At 47.0% G+C, this 23,343-nt stretch overlaps 1 long non-coding RNA gene across 4 annotated transcripts in view; it reads right to left on the minus strand.

Moving 5' to 3' along the window:
* Positions 1 to 23,343, minus strand: part of LOC140632302 (uncharacterized) — a 40,524-nt gene that overhangs the window by 14,440 nt on the left and 2,741 nt on the right. For 2 of the 4 annotated variants that reach the window (XR_012029823.1, XR_012029824.1), the window contains exons 2-4: positions 14,758 to 14,828; positions 7,733 to 7,883; positions 4,236 to 4,445 (exon numbers count right to left, since the gene is read on the minus strand). This is a non-coding gene — a long non-coding RNA (uncharacterized lncRNA). Of the gene's footprint in view, positions 1 to 4,235; positions 4,446 to 4,469; positions 4,725 to 7,362; positions 7,884 to 14,757; positions 14,829 to 23,343 lie in introns of those variants that run through there. The other 2 variants (XR_012029825.1, XR_012029822.1) reach the window with 2 other exon arrangements.

The raw sequence follows: 23,343 nt of genomic DNA on the forward strand, positions 1-23,343 counted from the left end.
AAAAAAACCGTCAGTGAATGAAATGAGTAAACTAAATCTGATAATCCTACTATTTCCCTCTCTCAAAATGGAAAGTGTTTTTATATTGCAGATTCTCTACCACTATGAATACCTCTGAGGGAGCTGATAAAGCCAACATTGTCACTCATCTCTAATCCAGGGCTTGTTAGCCTCAGGCCAAGATCAAAATACAAGTGTGTGTGTGTGTGTGTGTGTGTGTGTGCATGTGTGTGGAGGGAGAAGGAGGGAAAAGTATCACCTCTCAGATACATCTGCGTGCCTAAAAATAGGTGAGGTGCCTTCATACACATGTGCCATTTCATTGACTACAAACACAACACTTGGCCTCATTTTATGAACAAAGAAAGTGAGGTGTAAAGGTTTGTGACAATCTTACTAAAGATTGCCCCCCAGAGACTAAGTTGGATGCAAACAGGCCATCCGGACTCTCAGGCAAAGCAGGATGGTCGCAGAGGCTCCCACACTGAGAAACTTTTGTTCTGAAACAATACCCTGATAAGAGCAGTTGTAGAGGGACAGCTAACATTTACTGAGTCTCCTCTCCAACCTGGCCAGACCCTTTGCAGGAACGTTAGATGAATATCTCAATTGATCCTGACAAGAACCCAATGGTAGGAACCATTATTATTCCCATTTAACAGATGAGGAAACAGAGTCACAGGAAATAAATAAATTGTGGAAGAATCCAAACTCAAAAAATGAAGACATTTGAACTCAGGCAGTGAGACTCCAGAGCCTGCCCCTTCAATCCCCCGGGGACACAGCAGATCACTGCCACAGCCCTGGCACTGGAGCTCCTCATCTAGCATGTCCTTTCCATGCAGCCAGGCTAATGTCAATCCCTGGGTGCTGCTCCAAAGGAGCAAACCCAGGCAGAAGGCGGCTGTGAGACTTCCAGTGCTCTGGTTTTCCTCTGGCTTGCCTTGACTGGTGTTAGTGAGGCTTCCAGAGGTAACTCTGGCTTTCTCTGGGTCTTCTCACAGCTTCTTAGTTCCAACAGTCTCTTGGACTTCCTGCAGCCCACACCTCAGAAGTCCAGCCCTCAGCTGCCCAGGCCTTGGTGGCACGCCTCCGTGGTGACAGCCAACTTCCTTCAGGGCTTTGCTCAAAAGAGGGCTACCCTCCTCTACCTAAGTGTGTGCCAGAGTTCAGCCAGTTCGTTCTCACCAAAACCATTTTTGTCATTTCTGATAATCACCTAAAATGTTATTTACTATTTTAATTTAAAGCAGCTTACTATTTAAACAAACAAACAACGACCCCAAACCCCACAACAAAAAATAAACTCTGTTGTTTTTTTTTTTAAGAGGAAATCTGTATCACTGCTATAAATGCAAAAGCAGTGTGGCTAACCATAAAGAGAAGCTTACTGCAAAATAAAGATGATAAAAGAGAACAAAACCATTCAATCTCAAGACACAGCAGCCTGCAGAGGTGCAGAGCCTGAGCTGGCCTGCCCTCTGCTTGCCACAATGAGAGCGAGTGTCAGAGAGGCGGTCAAGACACATGTTCTCGCTGACACCATCTGAAGGCCTGAGAGAGGGCCGAGACCCCCACCATGCACCAGGGTGCTGATGGCTCTGATTTGGTGGCTGCCAGTCTCTTTAGGAAGCACCATCTGGGACGTGTTCTGTTCCCCAATGCCTGGGTGTTCACCTCGCAGCTCTCCATGCTCATCCCCTCCTCCGTGACAGCCAGCTCTGCAGTCCTGTCCCTCAGATCAGCCAAGGTACCCCCAGCCACCTCATGGGGTTGCTTTGAGAGCCTCCCAGGAAAAGGTTTATAAGGAAGTGGCATTACTTTAATGATAATATTGCCCCTGAGAAGGGGACTGGATATAGGGCAGACAAGCTCTATGGGTTTTCTGTCATTTGATTATTTTTTGATAATAAGAAAATATTTACATATTATTTGGCAATAATAATGGTGATGATGAAGACTTCCCTGAGACAGTCTGGTGTCCCTGTGTACCATCCTGCCAAGGGTCAAGGTGTCCTGCCGGGATATTTGGAAGGCAGTTCAGGTGAGCAGGTGGGAGCAGTGGCTGCTTCTCCTTAGGGTGAGGGGGGCTGGTTCTTACTGGCAGCATGAGCCTTGGCGGTGGGGGTGGGGGGGGCACGAAACCAGCTTGGACTCCAGCACTCACAGAGCTCAGACAGCGCAGCTCGTCCTGGATTTTGAATTCAGGCTGGGAACTTGCCAATTGGTGGATGTTGGCAAGTCACTCAGCCCTCTGAGCTTTCTTGGGGAGAGTACAGCCCACTGTGAAGAGATGCCGTGAAGCTCAACCAGAGGCTACCCATGGTACCTGAATCCCCAGTGTGACTCTGGAGTCTTGACAATCAAGTGGCTGTGCAAGGTTGGGGGAATGACTTTCCTGTATGGACCTGGTATTTTCACTAGCAGATCAAGGACCTGATTAGATTGGAGGTCCCCAAATACGGCCCACCGTTTGAACCCGACCTTCATACATGATTTGTAGGCTGAGTATTTTCTGATTAGCTGCCAACATTTAAAAATCAGGTGATTGCACATAGACATCCAAGTTTTGCATATCTCCTGAAAAATCAACAGGTTCAGCCACATTGGGCCCACACACTACCTTTGCTGAATGCCAGGGAGGGACTGCTCCCAAGACAGGACTCACCTATGTGGGCTTTTTAGACATTTAAGTTATTGGCTGCTTAATATTCACAGTGGCTATATTTTACAGATGAGGAAATTGAGGCACAGAGAGGTTAAACAACTAGCCCCAGGTCATACAAAGCTGAATGGAGAGCCCGGACCTGAAGCTCTGCACTCTGTTCTGTGTCTTGATTTCATTGTGCTGACTCTCAGCAGAGCTCCCCGACTGTGCCTGATGCTGGGGAGATGGAAGCAGAGTGAGGCTGCAGTGTTTCTCTGCAGATCCTCTTGCTCCCTCCTCTTCTGGGGAGGCAAGGGTAAGCTCTACTGTGTCTGTCCCCCCCCCCCCCCCCGAGCCAGAGCTGCCAGGACGGGGTGCACAGGAGCTCACTGGAGGTGGATGAAGCCAAGCCTCCCCCAGTAAAGACAACTGGTATTGACCCTGACAGCAGCCCCTGCCCAGGCCAGCCTCAGCTGACCCTCAGTGGCCCCCAGGGCGCAGAGCTCTCCCTGCACTTGCTCTCTATTTTGGTTTGGCAGTGGTGCATACCTGCCTCCCCAACCCCTCCAGCCCTCTTGTTTACTCTGTAAATAGCCAAATGCTCCACACTGTCATTTACAGGCCAGGGGGCGGCTGCCACGGGGCACCAGGCGGCCTAGGCCTGTTTGAGCTATCCTGGGACCTGTCTCATGCACACGCGCCTGGAGCCCATTTGCCTAGGAATTAATGGGCCCCCACACCCCGGCAAGGTGCAGACACGAGCCAGGAAGGCAGCCAGGGAAGGCGGAGGGAGTGGGTGTGTGGGAAGGGGGTGTTGCTGGGCTCTGGCTCACTCAGCTCCCTTGAGCCCTGTGACCTTGAGCCTCTGGGGCTTGGTGCCTCAGTTTATCCATCAATAGCTGACCTTCCAGAACTCTAGAGAGCAGCAAACTCATGGACTAAGAGGATTCTGGTGAGGCATCTACCGCAGGCATGACAGTGTGACAATAACACCAATATTTAACATGTATTGTAGGTAGAGGTGTTCAACACCAGGCATCAGACTGCACCTTGGAACATTTGTCATTGAACTATAACACATTTTCAGAAAAGTGTACAAATTAGAAATATTTCACTCAGTGGATCTTCCTACACTTCACATGCCTGCGCAATTAGCACCCAGATCAAGATGCCAGCACGCCAGGAAAAGTCCTCACATGCCCCTCTGGCCGCTGCCCACCACCTGCCCTGCAGTGTCTCTTAAACGATCCCCATCACAGTTCCATGAAGTAGGGACCAGACCGTCTGGTTCATAAATGAAGGAACAGAACGAGGCTCAGAGGGGTCAGTCATACCAGCTAAGATCTGAATCTAAGCCCTTTATCTCCAGGGCCTGTAGGTTAACTACTGTGCTGAGGAAAGAGGTAGACACGGGCTGAGGTCCAGATAGTGTCTGGGAATGTGCATGTCCTCATCTTCTACGTACCATATTTTCAACTCTGTGACTTCATTGCCTCCTGCAGTCTGGCCACTTTGTAGGCCCTAGTGTCTACTTTGTTGATGGAAAGAGTAAGCACATCAAATGACACTCAAAATCTTAGTAACTCACCAAACTCTGTCTGGGGGACTGGAATGCTGGGAGACCTCAGGTCCAGCAACCTTCCTGACTCCCGAGGTCTGTAATTCCACCCAGCCCGGATGGCAAAGACGGGTTCTGGGAACAGCTGCTGCATAGCCTCGGATCCACAGCAGGTCGAGATGCCTTCTTCAAGCTTAAAAGGTGCGACTCGGATGTTTTTAGCTTCACATAATATAAGACCTGGCAAAAGTGGCTCGGGCAGAGATTTTATTCTCTCACATTATAAGAACTCTGAAGCCATAAAAGTTCCTCCCATCTTTCTGATCTTTTGCACATTGGCTGCTCTTGGGCTTGTTTCCTCATTACAATGTGAGGGCTGCAGCTCCCAGCAACAGAGTTACCCACATCAGTGTCCAGCCAAAGAAGCATGTTTCCTTCCATGAATGAATTACACGTACATGTGCAAGGAAGCTTGGGAAAGATACCTTTCTAGTTTCTGTGATGGGAAGTGGGTTCTGCCTGCAGGGAAGAAGAGGGTGTGGGGTTGCAGGGGAATGGCCATTGGTAGGGGATTCAGGAGTGTCTACCACAATGGGCAGAGAAGATTCCATTGGCCACTCAGCCAATACAGTTCTGGAGCTATCTCCCATGTGGGACATGGAGTGATGTGGCCAATGAGGCTTGAATGGAAGTCAGCTGTTCCAGCAGGGGGCTGTTCTCCCATCACTCCTCTTTCTCCTCACCCTGGACTGCTCACTTCATCCATGTCTCATCCCATGTGAGGATGGGGGAGGTCACCATGATGGAGAATCCCTTACTACAAAAACTGATTGCGCTAAGAAGCCAGGATATGCCAGGTTCTATGCTGAGCACCTAATCTATTATTTCATCTGTCTTCACAATGATCCCCATTTTACATATGAGGAAGTTGAAGCTCAGAGAGGGGAAAGACTTGCCCGAGATCATAAAAGTGGTACAAGAAGAAACTGGAGTTGGAATCCAGTTCTCCTTGGCTCTAGACCTCCCTACTTAGAAGTTATTATTAAATTGCCCTGACTTAGGGGCATCTAGGTGGCTCAGTGTTGGAGCGTCTGCCTTTGACTCAGGTCGTGATCAAGTCCCACATCGGGTTGCCCGAAGGGAGCCTGCTTCTCCCTCTGCCTATGTCTCTGCCATTCTCTCTCTCACTCTCTGTGTGTATGTCCCAAATGAATAAATAAATAAAATCTTTTTTAAAAAAATTGTCCTGACTTAAAGGCTGTGCAACTCCAATTCTACAGCTTGAGCTGGAGCCCCAACTGTCTTTCTGTTAGCATCTCCTTGGCTGAAGGCCAAGAAGACAGTACCCCCCTTTCCCTATCTGGCTTGGCCTCAGCTGACCTCTAATTTAGGTTCCATCACCTGACTCCTTTGCTCTTACTAGTCACTTTTTTGTGTGTGTGAGGGAAGCGGGGGAAGCAGGGCAAAGGAGGGATCACTTCTTCCTGTCACCTTCAGGAGTGCCTCTCTCCAGGCAGCTCAGGCCCATAGCTACTCTGAGCCCCCTGTTCTGCCCCCGGCAGGCCTCAGGAGGTACATGAGCAATCAGGTCCGATCTTGGAATCGCCCACGTGGAAAATCCAGGGGAACAAATCCTGTTGGCTCTGGGCAGGTGCAGCTGTCACTGTCCCCAGCCCCAAGTTCTGGCTGGCTGGCCCCCTCCCTTGGGCAGGAGAACAAGGGAGCAGGATGCCATGTGTGCTCTCACATGGACACACCCATGCCGGTCCCAGCAGCCCCTCTGCTAGAACAAACCTGTTCCCCACCCTGTTAAGAAAACCCATTGGACAGAGTGAGGTTACACCTGCCAAATAAACACAATTAAGCTTGTTGTGCGTTTTCCCCAAAATAAAGACCATCAGATACCCCCAATCTCCACAACCAGATTCTTAGGGAAATGACCCCTTCCTCGAACTAGTCCCCATAAGAAAATTCTGCCCCAGGAGAGAGCTGTCAGAAAGACACACAGCAAATAATCTATCATGTCTTGTTTATCTCCCTCTCCAATCCCCTTCTCTGAATCTGAAAAACCCTTATAGGAGGGACAGTTCATCTTCCTTGTAAAATGGAGTTCTACTTGAGGGCAGAGTTGGTCATCCCACATGTATCTCTGAAGCCCCTGCAGTGGGCTCAGGTTGTCCTCCCCATCCATCTGTCCATCCATTCACCCCTCCTTCCAATAAGTATTGCCCAGTGCCAGCTGTGTGCCAAGGTCAAGACCTATGCCAGACGCTGAGGAGCAGGAAATGTCCAGAGCTTGCTGTGTAGTGGAGGAGACAGACAGGTCACCCTGAGATCATAGTGCAGGAACTACATGCCTTGATAGAGGTCCCTCCATGCCTCACTCCAGAACTTTCCATCCAACTGTGCTTTGCTGTCACTTCAGCTCTTTCAGAAGCAAAGGAAACACCCAAGGCAGGTGTGATCATCTTTGTGTTTTAGGAAGATCACCCTGGACTTGAGAGGGTGAGATTGGAGGCGGGCACAGGCTGGTGGCTGACTCACAGGTAAAGGGATGGCGGTCTGGGCAGAGGCAGATGAGGAAGTTGTGGAGAGGGTGCGGAGAGGGGAATGGATGGGATAGGTTGGAACACTATGTAGGAGGTGGTCGCAATGGGACTGGATGAGAAATACGGTGGCATGGCAAGGAAAAGAAGGGGTCCAGGTCAGTGACTCATTGGGCAATTGGATGGATATGGGGGCCCTTAGCTGATGAGCAAAGAGATGCTGAGGGTGGGAGTGGTGACTCACAAGATCACTCACAAATCAGTGGACCTGGAAGTACAGGCACCCAGGCTTCCCATCAAAGCACTCTGTCCCAGGAGATGATGGCCCTGGAGTGCTGATGGGGAAAGGCTATATTGACTTAGGAGGAGGGAAAGGTGGTATCTCCTCAGAGCAGTGGTTTTAAACTCAGAGTTCTTAACCCAGGGGACATTTGTTAATGTTTAAAGACATTTTGTGGTTTGTCGTAACTTCGGGTGGGGGGTGCTACAGGTATCTGGTGGGTAGAGGCAAGGATGCTGCTAAACATCCTAGAGTGCACAGGACAGTACCCATAACAAAGTATGACCCAGCTCACCATGCCAATAGTGTGGAGGTTGAGAAATCCTGGCTTAGAGGAGGCAAATAGTGAAGTTCAATCATGGTGACTGTGGAGTCAGATGCTTAGGATTGAATCTCAGCCCCACCACTTAGTACTTGTCTGATCACAGGCATATTACTTAACTGCCCTGTGCCTCATGTTAAAGGAGCCAATGCATGTCAGCCAGCAAGCCTTGCATATTTATGTTTAACTCTTTCTTGATTGATTTCATTCATTGCACAAAACCCCTACAAATACTCATTGAGCATCTCTAAGACGCCAAGCCACTGTTATGCAAGTGGAAGTCATGGTGGTGAACCAAGCACTGGTGCCTGTCTGCAGGGGCACAGGGGATGGCTGCTGCCGTCTCTATGACTGGAATGGCTGTGGGTGTGGTTTTTACCTCCAGGGATGGACAACCTCTAACCGGGATGTGGAATGTTCCATGATGAGTGTCGGGCAGACTTCACACTATCTGGGGGTACCTGGAAGTCCTCTCAGAGATGGTGGTTGCTGACCAGACCCGATTTTTCACTGGTGATGCTGGAGAAGCCCTTTATGTGGAGAAAGTGATAACTTCACAAGTTCTGTTTTTCTCATGGGAAAAATGGCTATGATGATCCCTGGCCCACACATACAGTGAGGCTTAAATGTTCCGAAAGGGTCTGGTTCATGGATACCTTTAGTACACTTCAAATTTCTCCCCTTGTCCTGGCACCCAGGAGTCTGGGCTACAACTCCTTTTATACCTAGGCAGAGCTTGCTCTTTCCCTAAAAATTAGCCTCCTTAGTCCTCAGCCTGCCCATTCCTGGCCTGGGTGCATCCAGAAGGGCTGTGGGGAGGTGTCTAAACCTAGAACCCTGCTTGTATGTTCCTTTCGGGTGCCCACCCTGCAGAGTAGGGTATGGGGGAGGGCAGAAGTTTCTCTCAGCCAAGAATGTAAGTACTCAGCAGTCCTATTTTTCATCTCTGTGTCTGCACCCTGGGCCGGAAACTAGCAAGGCAATAAATGTTTTAAATGTAAGGTAATAAAAATTTGGAAAAAAAAATTGAAATCCTGCCTAAGTGCTAACTACTGAAAGGGCCCGTTTGTCTTATTAGAAGCCAGGTGAACCGGTTTTAAGGGAAATGCTGGTGGCAGTCAGAGACCTGGCTCAGACAGGAAGGGAACCCCACTGGCTCCAATTCTCAGGCCTCAGTGTCCTAATGTCAGCGAGTGGCAGAGGGTAGGTTGGATTCTCTGAAAAACCTCCCTGGCTCCTGCTGGGCTGGAAAGGGGAAGAGAAGGAGAGGGGAGGTAAACCTGGGATTTTAATCCTCTTTTGGCCTGACACTACTTAGCGCTGTCACTTGCCAGGTATCATGCTGGGTGCTTGAATAAACACATCCCCTCAAAGCCTTACAGCAGCCCTACCAGGGAAGAGAACACACTGTACAGAAATACATCCGAAATGCATTGGCGCTTTGGGATACCTGGGTGGCTCAGTCACTTGAATGTCTGACTCTTGATTTCAGCTTTGGTGGTGATCTCAGGGTGGGGGGATGGAGCCCCACTTTGGGCGCTGTGCTCAGTGGGGAGTCTGCTTGAGATTTGTCTCCCTCTCCCTCTGCCTCTCCCCCTGCTGGCATATACACACTCTCTTTCAAAATAAATAAATAAATAAATAAATAAATAAATAAATAAATAAATCTTTTTTTTTTTTTTTTTTTTTTTTTTAAAGAAATGCATAGGTACTTTGATGGATCATTTAAGGAGGCCCCCACTCAGGATCTTGGAAGTGTGAGGTCAGCATCTGACAGTGAGGCTCTCCTCGATGGTGTGTCCCAGGGTCCCTACCTCACCCATGTCTCTGTCCTGCTCCATCACCTTAGGACAGTGACCTGACTTTTCTGGGCCTGGATTTTTTGAGCTGTGAAGTTGGGCCTAACAGCACCTACTGTCAGAGTCAATGTGAAGGTGAAAGGAGATGAGCTGTGGAGAGGGGTTTAGATCATTGTGATCATGTCCTAAATGTGAATTGATATTATTACCAGGCTGTTTTACAGATGGGGAAACTGAGGCTGAGAAAGGTCATAGCTGGGGGGCAGAGCTGAACTGAAGCCAACCTGAGTGTGGGGTGGGGGTTTTGAGTGAGGTGAGGGCCGACAGGAGGCTTTTGGATTTGAGGCCTAGAGATGAGGTGAAGAGGTCAGCTGGCCTAGACTTCCTGGTAGCAGCCCTGGAGCATTGTGGTCAGGTTCTGGATCTATCATAACATTATAACCAACTTTTTTGAGACTCTGATGGAAATTAGCAACGATTTCCCCTAAAATGCACTCCACCCAGGTGGCGTATGCAATCTGTAGCATGAGATCTCAGGAGGCAGGGAGCTCTCTGAAGCTGTCCTTGGTCTGCACATGAAGGAGACTCTTGATTTTAGGATATTGCATGGGGGCAGCACATCATGAACCCTGCCCATCTCTTTTCAGATCCAACTATACTGAGAATTTAAGTCCCTTGCCCCTTTTCTCCTCCTTTCCCCTTGTATTAGTTCTTCTCTCCCTTGCTAGGATTTGCTTGGATGAGAAGGCAGAGCCACCAAGGTTACCAAGGGTCCCAAGTCTCCCTGCCCTCTGCTTGGGACACTGCTTGGGAAGGCCTGAGAGTCCCAGGCTGAATTCCCATGTCATGAGCTACACCCTGGCAGCTCTTCCTGCTATAGGCACTGCACAGGATGTGGGGGCCAGCTCAGGTCACAGAAGCGGAAAGGGGAGTCCAGAGCCGGCATTAACCGGCACCACCCAAAGTTATGCAGAATCTGTCCAAACTTTCGCCATAACCCTGATAATAAAATGTCACAGCGATTGACATATGGCCAGTGTATTTCCCATTGACTGTAAGATCTTCAAGGACGCAGGATGGCAACCTTGTTCTATTCGTTCCCGAACAAGAGATGGAAAGATGGGTAGAATGGAGGGACAAAGGGAAGGTGTGTGAACATCCTAATCTCTGTTGGCCTAGTTAGAACCTCTTTTTCTATAGGCTGCCGAGGCTGAGAGAATATGAGGCTGGAGCTGTAGATTGTTGGAAGCTAACTGGTAGGAGAGAATGATCGTAACACTGTGGTAGAAAAAGTGAGCCTCGGCCAAATCATGGAGCCCCTGGATCCCGTCAGACCTGAGGGCACTTCCTGGTTGTATGAGCCAGTGGTTCTCTTTTCTTTCTTTATTTTTCCCGAAAGCTAGGTTGCATGGGGGTACCTGCCACTGTGACTAAGAATCCTGAATAATACAGAAGTAGGGAAGGAGTCAAGGGGGCAGGAGGTGGGATGTCTGCAGTGTGGGGGAGACCTCTGGAGCTGTACCAGTTAGGACACATCAGAGGAGTACGAAGGCCTCTGAGGCTTCCCTGGCTGTGCATGGAGGCCTGGGATGCAGCCTGCAGGATCAGAGAAGAGGGACTCAGTACGAGAGGAAGGTGGAAGGTGGTGAGGGAGGTGGGCGAGCAGAAGCCCTGGGAGGCATGGAGACAGGATTAGCGGAAGCCTGAGTAGTAGCTCCCAGTGTTTACTGCAAACAGAAGATGGTGGCCAGCCTCTCTGGGACCTCAGAGGGGAGGGAGTGGTTGGTGGTGGCGAACTCCTCCCTCTGCCCCTCTGTGTTATTAAGCAGGGGTGGGGAGTACTGAGTGGGGTGAGGGGAGGCCTGTAGGTGGAAGGAGGGTGTCATAATCTTCAGGCTTTTGGCCCTTCCTCCCTGCAACCTTTGCTTGCTCTCTATATCCCAGCAGATCTTGTTCTGAGCTCTTCCCCCACCCACTCCCCACCTCTATCCAAAGATCTAGATCCAGGCTGGGGTGGGGGATCAGGATTTTATCCAAGTCTTCAGGTGCTTCTCATGACCCTTCAGGTTTGGAAACCACTGACTTCATTCAAAACTCTGTATTTTACAGATGGGTGGCTGAGGATGGAGAAGGAAGACAGCTTGCTTGTCATCACACAGCAGGTCAGGGGCTGAGCCTGAGTCCCAGGTACTCCAAGCAGAGTAGCAATACTGTGTTCAGGTCTCAGAGCTTACCCTGTGAATCCCAGCAGGGCCACAGTGCTGGCTGGAAGAGGACAAGAATACAGGCCCACTTGTACCTTTCAAAATCGGCAGACCTCAGGAGCAGAGTGAAGGTCTAGAGCCAGCCCTCTGTGCTGTGAGATGATATGGATCGCCGGTAAGGCAGTCAACTGGCTCTGAGCGAGGGCTAGGGCTATCACTCCTCTGATGTGTCCTAACTGGCACGGCTCCAGAGGTCTCCCCACACACTGCAGACATCCCACCTCCTGCCCCCTTGACTCCCCCACAACTGCAGCGACTTAGGACAACCACAGAGTGTTTGTCAATGCTTTTCCCTCCTCCTTTGGCCTTTTCAAGTTCTAGAGAAGCCTCACTTCCAAATAAGACAGAGTGACTGTGTTTTAACCTCTTGCTGCTCAAAGAGTGGGCCCTGGACCGTTACCTGGAAGCTCGTAGAAGTGCAGAATGTCAGGCCCCACACCACACCTACTGAGGCAGAATCGGTATTTTACCCGTGGAGAGAATTCTTACACTGCAGTTTGAGGCATGTGGTTTCACCCATCGCCTAGTGTGAAGTTAGCACAGCAGCACAAATTGGCCTCATTTTGTGTATTTGGATATGCTGTGAAATATTTGGTGTCAAATGCATTTTTGCAAATCAGGTCTTGTTGGAAATCCACCAGAGGAATTATTGAGTTAAAATAAACAGCAGCAGCCACAGTAAGTGTGGAAGTCTTGCTCTATAAGGCAAAGTGTCCCGATTTCCTTTAGGAAATTTGCATGTTTTCTCATTAAATTTACTTGAACTAAAGCATGACTGGCCATCTAACCTGCTCACATGTGCTTTAGAGTTTGCATTTGGTGAGCTGTTGGTCGTACCAGGAGCTGTGCTGAGCATTTTACACCCTTGATCTTATGGACCCTCACCATACCTCTGAGAGAAGTGTTATTTCTATTCCCCCTTAGCGGATGAGCAGGTGAAGGAGGATCCAGGTGAAGTCACTCTGATTTCTGCATTTCATCTTGCCTTTTTTGGTTTTACAATTCTTCCCTCATCATCCCCACACCTTACTGTTCTGTGCTTTCTGAGGTTCTGTAGGACTACCTGGCATCATTCATCACAGGGCCATGCTATTGGCCAAAGGGTTTGCCTCTCTTCTGCAAGTCAGCCTGCCTACACCTGGCCTCCCACGAGCACGCTGGCTGATCCAAGGCTAAGCCCCACTGGCCTTATCTAACTCACACAGCAAGCTAGTATTTCTCCTGGTCTAAATCATCCTAGAGATGGGAACTATACTAGGGCCATCCCTATAGCCCAAAGCCCACCAAATTATTCACATTGGTCAATCCTAAAGTGTTTACTCTGTCCTACTTTGCCTTTCTCATGGAAGCCTCAATAAAGGCCAGGGCCCAGGCCTTCCCCTCGACCCAAACCTAATGCCTCCCATGTGGCCCTGCATGGTGTGACCCTTCCTCTTGGGAGATGTAAATAATGAAAATTGTTCTTCTATGGCTTTGACCTCTCTGTGATAGCACCTTCATAAATTGAAGCCCATGGGTACCAATACAACACCCACCCCTATACTGCCAGGCCCTGACAGGTCAGACTTTGGGTCCTATGGCTTCTGGCTTCTGGCAGGTAGGGAAGGTTACTTGTGCAGTGCCCACCAGGTGTCTGCTGGGATAAGAGGTTGCCATACTCCCTGCTCTGAGGGGCTCCCAGGAGCTTGCTTGTCCTGGGCCTTGACTTGGTGATGTATCAGGAAGGCAGTGTAGGCAGGTCTGAGGGATTCTGAGTGTTGGGGGATAATTCTCCATGAGTCTCTTATATTTCTTGCATGCTGGCTGTCTTTGTTTTAAGGATGCTTGCATTAGTGAATGGCCTTGGAATATAGTAGTAGTGTCTTCCTCTAGAACCAGTGCAGATTTGTTCATAATCCAGAATAACAGAGAAAAAGTCTTCCTCGGGGCAAAAGTCAAGTGGACGGTTATATAGACTATTAGGATTCTCTAGGACTGGAGTTCCTTTCCTATAACATACCCTGCCACATGTGCCAGTTTCATGTGGCCCTCTTCAGCTCGTGGGAAGTGGGACAAGGGAAACTGGTACACAGATGAAGCCCATGCTGCCTGCTGTGCTGTGAATAATAGTCCCTTCTCTCTGACCTGGGAGTCCCAAGTCTCACGCCAGTATCCACGAGACCGCGGCAGGCAAACTTATTAGCATGCAAGCAGGGAAAAAATCTTAAATCCTCCATAATTCTTGAAATTGGAGTCTTCTGGTTCATGGAACTCAATAGATAAACCTTACTTCCCTTGGAAGAGCAGACCTGGTACCCTCACTAAGAAAGCTATAAAGGGGGTCATCATAGTATAGAGTGTAGGAGCATTGGGTTTGTGATCTTTACCCAAAGGAGTTGAAAATTTATGTCCACACGAAAACATACACATGGATGTTTATAGTAGCTTTGCTCATAATCGCCAAAATCTGCAAGCAAAATCTGCAAGTGAATGGATTCATAAACCATGGTACATCCAGGCTAGGACAATTATTCCGTACTAAAAACCAATGAGCTGCTAAGCCATGAAAAGACATGGAGAAACCTTAAATGCCTATTACTAATCTGAAAAGACTACATATCATATGAGGTGAATTATATAACATTCTGGAAAAGGCAAAAATATGGAGACAGTAAAAAGATTCGTATTTTCTAAGATTGGAGAGAGGGAGAGATGAATAGGAGGGGCACAGAGGATTTTTAGGGCAGGGAAAATATTCTGGGTGACACTATGATGATGAATATGTATCATCATCCATTTATCTAGACCCATAGAATGTACACCACCAAGAGTGAACCATAGTGTGAACCGTGGACTCTTGAGGATCTGTCAGTGCAAGTTCATCAATTGTAATAAATATCCCACTCTGGTGGGGAATGTGGATAACAGAAGAAGCTGTGGGTATTGGGGTGTAGGGGATACATGGGAAACCTTGATATCTCTCTCTTAATTTTGGTGTGAACCTAAAATTGCTTTAAGAAAATAAAGTCCTAAAACAAAATATCAAACAAACAAACAAGAAGCACCAGGTTTGGAGTCAAAAAGCCTTGATTTGGAGCTGGACTCCTGATCTGGGACAATTTGAGTCTCAGTGTCCTTATCATTGAAGTAGGGCTAAAAGTTGTTCCTGTTTCATGGATCATTGTGAAGATTAAATGAGATAGTGTGACAATAAGATTAAATGAGTCAGAGCTTTAGAAATGTCAGCTTTTGTTATTAGTACTATCACGGTGGTTTTTTGCCCTTCAGCCAGTCATTCACTTGGAGGTAGTTTCAGAGACTGGGGGAAGTGCTTGCCAGAGAAGGGGCCTCTAACACCTCACCTTTGTGCTAGATGTTCTCTGAAGGCCTCTTCTCCACCAACTTCACTTTCTTTATCAGTCTGTTCAGCCTGCTAGGACACAAAATACCATAGACAGGTTGGCTTAAATTGCAGAAAGTTATTTCTCATAGTTCTGGACCTGGATGTCCAAGATCAGAGAGCCAGCATGGTCAGGCTCTGATGAGAGCCCTTGGTCTGGCTTGCAAATGACCATTTCCTCTTTGAGTCCTCGCGTGGCGGATAGAAAGCCTTGGCGTCTCTTCTTATCAGGGCACTCATCCCATTATGGGGGCTCCACCCTCATGACCTCATCTAAACCTAGTTACCTCCCAAAGCCATCTCCAAATACCATCACTTGAAGGTTAGATCTCCAACATACAAATTTTGCAGAGACACAATTCAGTCTGTAGTATTCTCTGTTTGTCCACCCTTCTCCGAGCCCTGGGAGGCTCGCCTCCACAGACTGCACCACCAGGCCCATTTTCCCTCTGGCTTCTGGATGGGGCCAGACAACTGAGGACACCAAATAAAGATTTAAAGGTCACAGGAGAGAGAGGTCAAGGTATTTGTTTCTCCAGTTTCTTCCCTATGCTTCTCCACGGAAGGCATAGCTGCTACTCTGTAGGTGTCTCTCACAACTACAGATCAGGCTTGGTTCTGGTGACCTGTTGGTCCCATGGTAGCAATGGCGTCATGTGATTGGCAGTGCAAGTGTGTTCTCCTCCCTTCTGGATTTCCCTTGGCCATGTTCACACTTTAGTAAGTAGTTTCTTCATTAAATTCTCCTCAATTACCCCTTCTGAATGTACCATCCATTTCTAGCCAGGACTGTATCTAATGGACCCCCAGTATCCCTAAACACAGCCTAAACCAGGGATTAGCAGTCCTGAAAAGGTGCCAGGTGTGGCTGGGGTGTATTCACCCAGGTCTCCTTCCTTTGCTTCTCAAAGTTTTTGGTTTGAGACCACTTTGTAGTCTTAGAAATTATTGAGAAAACCCAAATAGCTTCTGTTTAAGTGAATTACATCAATACACAGTTACTTGTATTAGAAATAACAATAAGCAAAACTGAAAAATATTTACATATCAGTTATACGAAAAAAACACAATACACATAAAGACAAAATGTTTTATGGAAAAAACACTATATTTTTCAAAACCAAACCATTTTGAAAAAGATAATACTGCTTTATGTTTTTATAAATCTCTTTAATGTCTGGCTTCCTAGACAGCAACTGAATTCTTATACCTTCTTCTGCATTCAGTTTGTTTTTATCTTGAATTATTTTAGAAAATATGAGTGATGCTCTGCTGGGTTATTATGAAACATGTTCTTGTATAACAGATTTTCTGAAATTGGCAATAATATCACCAATCTCATCAGGAGTCTTTAAGATCCGGAAAGTTGTCATGCTCGCTATGGTACCTACAAATTTTCCAAAATTCTTTTTTTTTTTTCATAAAAACTCAAATTTTATTAATACATCCAATCTGGTCAGGCTTTCTTGAATTGACAGATTTACTTCACTTTGTTTTCAGGAAAATGTCTGTCAAGTGCTCAAGACTGAGTAACCACAGTTGTTATGTGTTCTTTCAGATAAAAATGGTGTGCCATGGAGAAAGTGGCTAGTTCAGCTTGCAACTCAAATTGTGGCACACAGCATACTTTTCCTAGAATCAACCACTATATGCAGACAAATTTCAAATGCAGTGCTCCTGCTTTAGGCACACTTCGTATTTCATTACATACAATATTAAGAGCATATGGACTACAGAGCTGAGATTTTGTAAAAGCAGTGATTTTTACTGCTGCATCAAGAGCGTTCTCCAGTGAAACTAACTTTTTTCCCTCCAAGTGATTGACAGTGCAGTGTGGGACTACCACCTTGATTCCCTCTGAGCCTTAGCGTTTTATCCCCCATCACTTCTGTACATAAACGTCAACATAGTAAGGAAGACAAATAATGCCTTACTGTTATCTTTAAAAGAGTTTTGACCCTGCGGATCCCTGCAGGGACCCCCAGGGGTTCTTGGATCACGCTTTGAAAACCATTGTCCTGTAGCATAGAATGAAGCAATGAAATTGTTGACCACATCTTTATTTTTTCAAAGGCCTTTTCTAGAACTCACTTGAACCTCTGGAATCTAACTTCTATGAAGACAGGAATTCTGTGTCCACAGAATTTAGAACTGCTTGCATATGATACGCCAATAAATAATTAGAAAGATTTTTTTAATCAGAAAGATCATAAATAATTAGGAATGCTATGTTATTAGAAAGACTATACATTATTTGAAAGATTATTAAGAAGATTTAAACCATAGTACATCCAGGCAATGGAATCTAGACATAGGTCTTATACCTTTCACAAGAATTAACTCAAACTGGGTTATAGGACTAAATGTAAAATTTCAAAGCTATAAAATTCCTAGGGCACAATATAGGAGCAAATCTAGATGATTTTGGGCTTGGTGATGACATTGGATACAACAGCAAAGTCCCAATCCACTTAACAGGCTTTTGGCATGTGATAACTATTTTCATGGTAAAATTTCTTTTTTTCCTATGGTACAATTTCTAATATGCATATGAACAAAGATCAAAGAGAGTTTATTTCTTGTTGTGATGGAGTTGTAGGTAAGCCTTTTTGCTGTTCTTGCGATATAAATTATGTTAATTTTGCAAAAAAAAGTATTTTTGCTTAAAATGGTCTCTTTCTTTCTCCCTCCCTCCTTCCCTTCTCTTCCCTTCCTTTCCCTTCCTTCTTTCCTTCCTTCTATCCTTTCTTCTTTTTCTGTAAAACCAAAAGTCTTTTCTAAAATGGGTCTGATAGCCTGACTAGAGGCAAGGGAAGAACCATCTAATCCTTCTGAGACTGGAGCTACATTGGAAGAGCTTGGTCCTGGTAGATTTTGGATTAAGAAAATGAAGGTTCCTGCCCAGGAGGAAAAAATAGGCCTGGATGTAGGCATCCAAGCAACATAGTGGTCACAGATGACTCCCCTCCCCACATCAGAGAACTCTGTGACACGAAATGTGTTTGGTCTCAGGGCACTGCATTCTCCCAAGGGAGATCTGGATGAGTTGCACAATGCAAATAGTTGGAGACTGGAAAGTATAATACCACCCAGGTGACTCTGAGACATCACATGAGGTGTACAAGGCCTAAGAAGCTTGAGTGATTTGTCCTAAGTCACATGGCAAGGCAGGTGGCAGAGCCGGATCCAGCACTACAGCAGGGCCTGGTGGGTAACCAGTATGAGATAAGTGGCCCTGGTGGGAAACAGGTGTTTCTACAGGAAACAGGTCTGTCTTTAGGAAGCAGCTGTTACTCAGATGCTCAAAATACCAATCTAATGTTTCCAAATCTTCAAGATCTTTCCAGATCTTTTTCAAACTGAAGCAGAAAATGTGTGTTATATGAAATCCCTCAGTTTTTGAATGATGGCCAGTCATTCAATAAATTTAAAGGGCCTTGTGGGTTGAATACAGTCAAATGTCACCATCATGTCTGTGTGTGCCTTCTTCTGAAAGGAAGAGAGATTTTTGAATTACACTGGAGAGAGAAATTAAAGTTCTTGAATATTCAGATGATCCAAACAGGTGAAGAGCCTTCAGACCTAAACAAACATTGGGTTTTTAGCTGCTCCCAAACTAATATTCAGAGACTTTGGTTGAGACAAATTGAGCGATATGTCACACCCTGGTGACATATTTCAATATTTAGGCTACAAACTAGGCTTTGATCTAGCTGGGAACAGGGAGTACTTGGGGAAAAAGTTCAGTGCAAGCTAGCAGGCCTGAGTGTTTAGGACTGTACTAAAGTTAGATAGGAAAGAATCATGTTCTGAGGATTCCCACTCAAACCAAAGCAAGGGACAAGGTTGAAATAGCAATCAGATGAAAGATACTTTTTGGCAAATGCTGCATAATGAACGACCTATAGAAACAAACCTATCAAAGCAACTCAGAAATTAAAGAAAAGCTGGTGTAATGTCCACTTCTTAGTTTAGCCAAGAAACTCCAGCACATCTGCAATGCCAACTCATCTTGGCTTTTAGGGAACCTGGTTCCAACCTCAGCCCCCTGCCATTGCTAGCAGCTATGATCTGTGGCTGGATGGGAACCTCACTGAGCTTAGGGCTCTCCTTTATGAAATGGGGGGTGTAGTCCCTGGGGAAAGGGCTTTTAAGACGAAGGAGAGAGAAACATCACAGCTATCGCTTTCTGAATGCTTGCTGCATGTCAGGCCTGGCTCATCTCACTTAGGCTCATTACAACCACATTTCTACACCATCATTGTCAGGATGTGCCTATGCCTCTACGAAGTAAAATAGTGATAATACAAGTGTATTATCATTTTCATTACAGGGGATGTGCATGCCTCACAGGCCAAGGCAGGGGGCAGCTTCTCTGAGTCGTATCATTGAAGCCCTGGGAAGCTTCTCCTAACCATGTAAGAATCCTAAACAATCTTGCCCCTGGAGAACTGTACTCTAGACCACACACAGGCTCTCTCATCCTTAATGTCCTAACCCTTGAATATATTAAACAGTTTGAAATGAAAGTAGATTGTCTTTCTGGGTAAGTAGATTTGCAGAATTTTTTTTTTAAGATTTTATTTATTCATTCATGAGAGACACACACACACAGAGAGGCAGAGACACAGGCAGAAGGAGAAGCAGGCTCCATGCAGAGAGCCCGATGTGAGACTTGATCCTGGAACTCCGGGATCATGCCGAGCCAAAGGCAGACGCTCAACCACTGAGCCACCCAGGTGTCCCTGAAGAATTTTCTTCTACATCTATTACCTCTCATGTAATGCTCGCCCCAGCACTGGGCATGTCGTACTTGCTATATCACTTTTGTCGAAAATAAGTTTATTATGTTTCCCCATTTTACAAAAGTAATTTAAGCTCGTTAAAGAGAACTTGGGAATTACAGGTAGCAGGAATAAGTAAGCTCTGGAAGGGCAGTGGACAGTGCTAAGTGGTACAGGGGTCTTTGGAAAGCAAAATGCAAACCCCAGCCTGGAAATCAGAGGGTTGGAGGGAGGCCCTTTCTGGGCCAAACCCCATGAGGCTGTGAGGCAGGGCTTATATGGTTGCCCATGCTGCTTGCTCATCTCTACACACCCTGGGCCTACCACCATCCTGGCAGGAGGAAGAAGCTCAGGTAAAGTCCTGCCAACTTCCTCTGCCCAGGGTATATGCAGAAATGCTGGGAGCAGGAAGCTTTTGGTAGTCATTAGAGCCTGAGAGGGGCACTGGCAATTCGCGGGCAAGAGCTAGGGAATGTGAGGAACAGTTCTGCTCCCCTACAGGCCAGGAACACAGAGTTCTGTGTGTATGGATGTGCGGAGTGAGTCTGGAAAGAACACACAGCCTGAAAGCTAATGGTGACAACCCTCTGGGCTGCAGAATGATGGGAGCTTTGGGAGCATGTATCCTTCCTTCCTTCCTTCCTTCCTTCCTTCCTTCCTTCCTTCCTTCCTTCCTTTCTTTCTTTCTTTCTTTCTTTCTTTCTTTCTTTCTTTCTTTCTTTCTTTCTTTCTTTCTTTCTTTTCTTTTTCTTTCTTTTCTTTTTCTTTCTTTTGCTTTGTACACTTATATTTTTTTTCTGCAAAAGAATTTGGACAGTGCATGTGATAGGATTAATAAAAAATCAATGTATTTTCTTTCAGATTTTTTTCTTTAAAGGTAGGAATTCTCTGTAAATCAGTTGAAAGATTCACAGAGTGAAGGATGAAATAATTGGAAAGAGTAATTTACCATTAATAGAGTAGTGGATCAACGGATGGAAATGCTCCTTAGGGGCAGCCTCCTTAGACTTGACCCCACTGGAAATAGGAGGGGCATAGAGTCCCTTATCTTTCTCCCAGGTCGCACCACAAGCAGGTGGCTCTGTGAAATGGAGAAGGTGGCTTATCAGCCAGGGCGAGGGCAGATGCTATCACCCAGGCCCAGACCCACACAAAGGCCTCAGCCGCACTTGTGTTTCTAGCCTTTTCTCCCAAGATTCCCTGACAGCCATCTGATAAGATGCATTTAGCTGTCTAGTTTGCATGGTCCTGACAATTTTCATTCAAAACATATGCAAATATTGGGGGCAGGTTGCTGGGGACAGAGGTTGTGGTGAAATGCTTCTAAACTTTTAACCAAATGAATCTATTAGCCTCAAGAAGAGGAGCTTCTGATTTCAGCCTCTATTTGCATCAAAAGGACAGTTAGACCCCTGCCCATTTCTTCTCCCATCTGGTGGCTTATCTCATCTCTGGGAAGGTACAATAAGGCCTGAGACCGGTGACTTTGACAAAGTTGTGGGGCTACTAGTTTCCTAGCGTGGGTGGCCATGAGGCCCCTGAACTCTCCAGCCAGGCCCCATGTAAGATGAAGCCTGGGAGGGCTTGGAGCACCATCCCAAGCCACTGAGCAGGGTCTGGAGCCAGCACTTACCAGAAGCAGACTTTCAGGTCCTCCAGGCACCTGCCCGGTGTGTTTATACAGCGGCAGGGTCAGCAGTTGAGGAATTAGCGCACAAAGAAACAGTGCTGCACAAACCCCCCTGGTTAATCAAGGCTCTGAAAACAGTGCATCTAGGGCGGTAACCCGATATGCTGATATGCTGCCGAAGGAAGGGGCTAATCTCCAGGGAGGCCAGGACAATTTTTGCAGACATTTCCTGCTTCCTCACCTGGCCCGGTGGGCACAAGCAATCATCTCCTGAATCCCAGACCAGGCAGCTGTTCAGACCACGGGCCTTGGGCAGCACCAGCTTCGTGGGCTTGCAACTCATGCAGTCCCCCAGGGCTTACCAGGACCCCGATCTTAGTTTAATGCTCTGGTGTCACTGTCTTGACGTTCTTAGTAATTTTTGAACAATGTTCTTCTGTGATCAGCTTGCACTGTGCCTCACAAACTATGTAGCCCATCCTTGGCTTGAGAGACAGCACGGAGCCCTGGGGACTGCCCAGGTAGCTGCAGTTTCTCAGCTCGGCATTCAAAGTCCTTTACAATTATCTCCGCATTTTCCACTCTTAGGAACCTGTTGCCTTCCGCCAAGCATTCTGTTGCGCACCTCCCCACCTTTGCACTTCATGTTCCTTGTGCTTCATAAACCTTTCTCTTTCCTCATCTTCTTGTGGACTTCTATTCATCCTTCAAAACACTGGAGAAGGGAACCCTGGGTGGCGCAGCGGTTTGGCGCCTGCCTTTGGCCCAGGGCGCGATCCTGGAGACCCGGGATCGAATCCCACGTCGGGCTCCCGGTGCATGGAGCCTGCTTCTCCCTCTGCCTGTGTCTCTGCCTCTCTCTCTCTCTCTCTCTCTGTGTGACTATCATAAATAAATAAAAATTAAAAAAAAACAAAACAAAAAAAAAACAAAACACTGGAGAAGAATTCTCCTTTTTTTCTCCTTAAGATTTCTTTATTTTTATTTTTTAAAGATTTTATTTATTTATTCATCAGAGATAGAAAGAGAGGCAGAGGGATGCCTGGGGGGCTCAGCAGTTGAGCATCTGCCTTTGGCTCAGGGCGTGATCCCGGGTCCGAAGATCGAGTCCCACATCAGGCTCCCTGTGAGGAGCCTGCTTCTCCCTCTGCCTGTGTCTTTGCCTCTCTCTGTGTCTCTCATAAATAAACAAATAAAATCTTAAAAAAAAAAAAAAAGAAAGAGAGGCAGAGACACAGGGAGACCAATCTGGGACTCGATCCCAGGACTCTGGGATCATACCCTGAACGGAAGGCAGGTGCTCAACCACTGAGCCACCCAGGCATCCCCCCTTAAGATTTCTCTAAAATCCTGTAGACAGAGTTAGCTGCATCCTCAGTGCGTTCAGACCCCCTTAACACTTCCGTTGGTGTTCTTAGTGAATTGCAAGCATAGTAATGCTTCTGCCTCCCAGGAGTGTTTAAAAATATTTAATAATCGCTATGGCAGAAGCACCAACCAATGAGATGATGGAAGAAGGCCAGACACAACCAAGGAGCAAGGTCCCTGGGGGACCAAGGGTTAACTCTTCACTTTCTGGATCATGGGAATCAGAAGGCCTTAGGATCCCAGGGCAGAGTGTGCTTATCAACTGTTGAGGAATATTTCAACCTTTCAAAAGTGTGTACTGCTGAGCTGGTGCATCCTGGCTGAGCTGCAGCCCTGAGCGCTCCCCACTCACACCTAGCTGACTTTTAGCAGGAGCTTTGTGTGATTCATCTCTCCAGGTGTCTAGGACAAGGCTTGGCCCAGAGTCAGTACTCAGAAGAGGAGGAAGGAAGGAGGGGGTAAGAAATTGTCTATGGCAGCTGAGTTTCTGGGCATCCTTCTCAGGGGAGAAGGAATAAGGAGACTGCTCTGAAATCCAGAGACATCCATTTCTCTAGCTCTCCCCAAAGGACACTCTACGGGGAACGAGTCCAGCATATTATAAAGTGTCCTGCAGTGGCTGGGAGAAAACACAAGAAAAAGGAGGCAGAGTCTCAGGCCACATGCACACAAGATACAGAAACACACGCTCACACACCTATCCACAAACCTGCCTGGTCTATAGATGTGTGCTACTCACATGTACCACATACTCTCCAATGCACCG

The sequence above is a fragment of the Canis lupus genome, chromosome 4, assembly GCF_048164855.1.
Source record: "Canis lupus baileyi chromosome 4, mCanLup2.hap1, whole genome shotgun sequence".
In the NCBI taxonomy this organism is placed as follows: domain Eukaryota; kingdom Metazoa; phylum Chordata; class Mammalia; order Carnivora; family Canidae; genus Canis; species Canis lupus.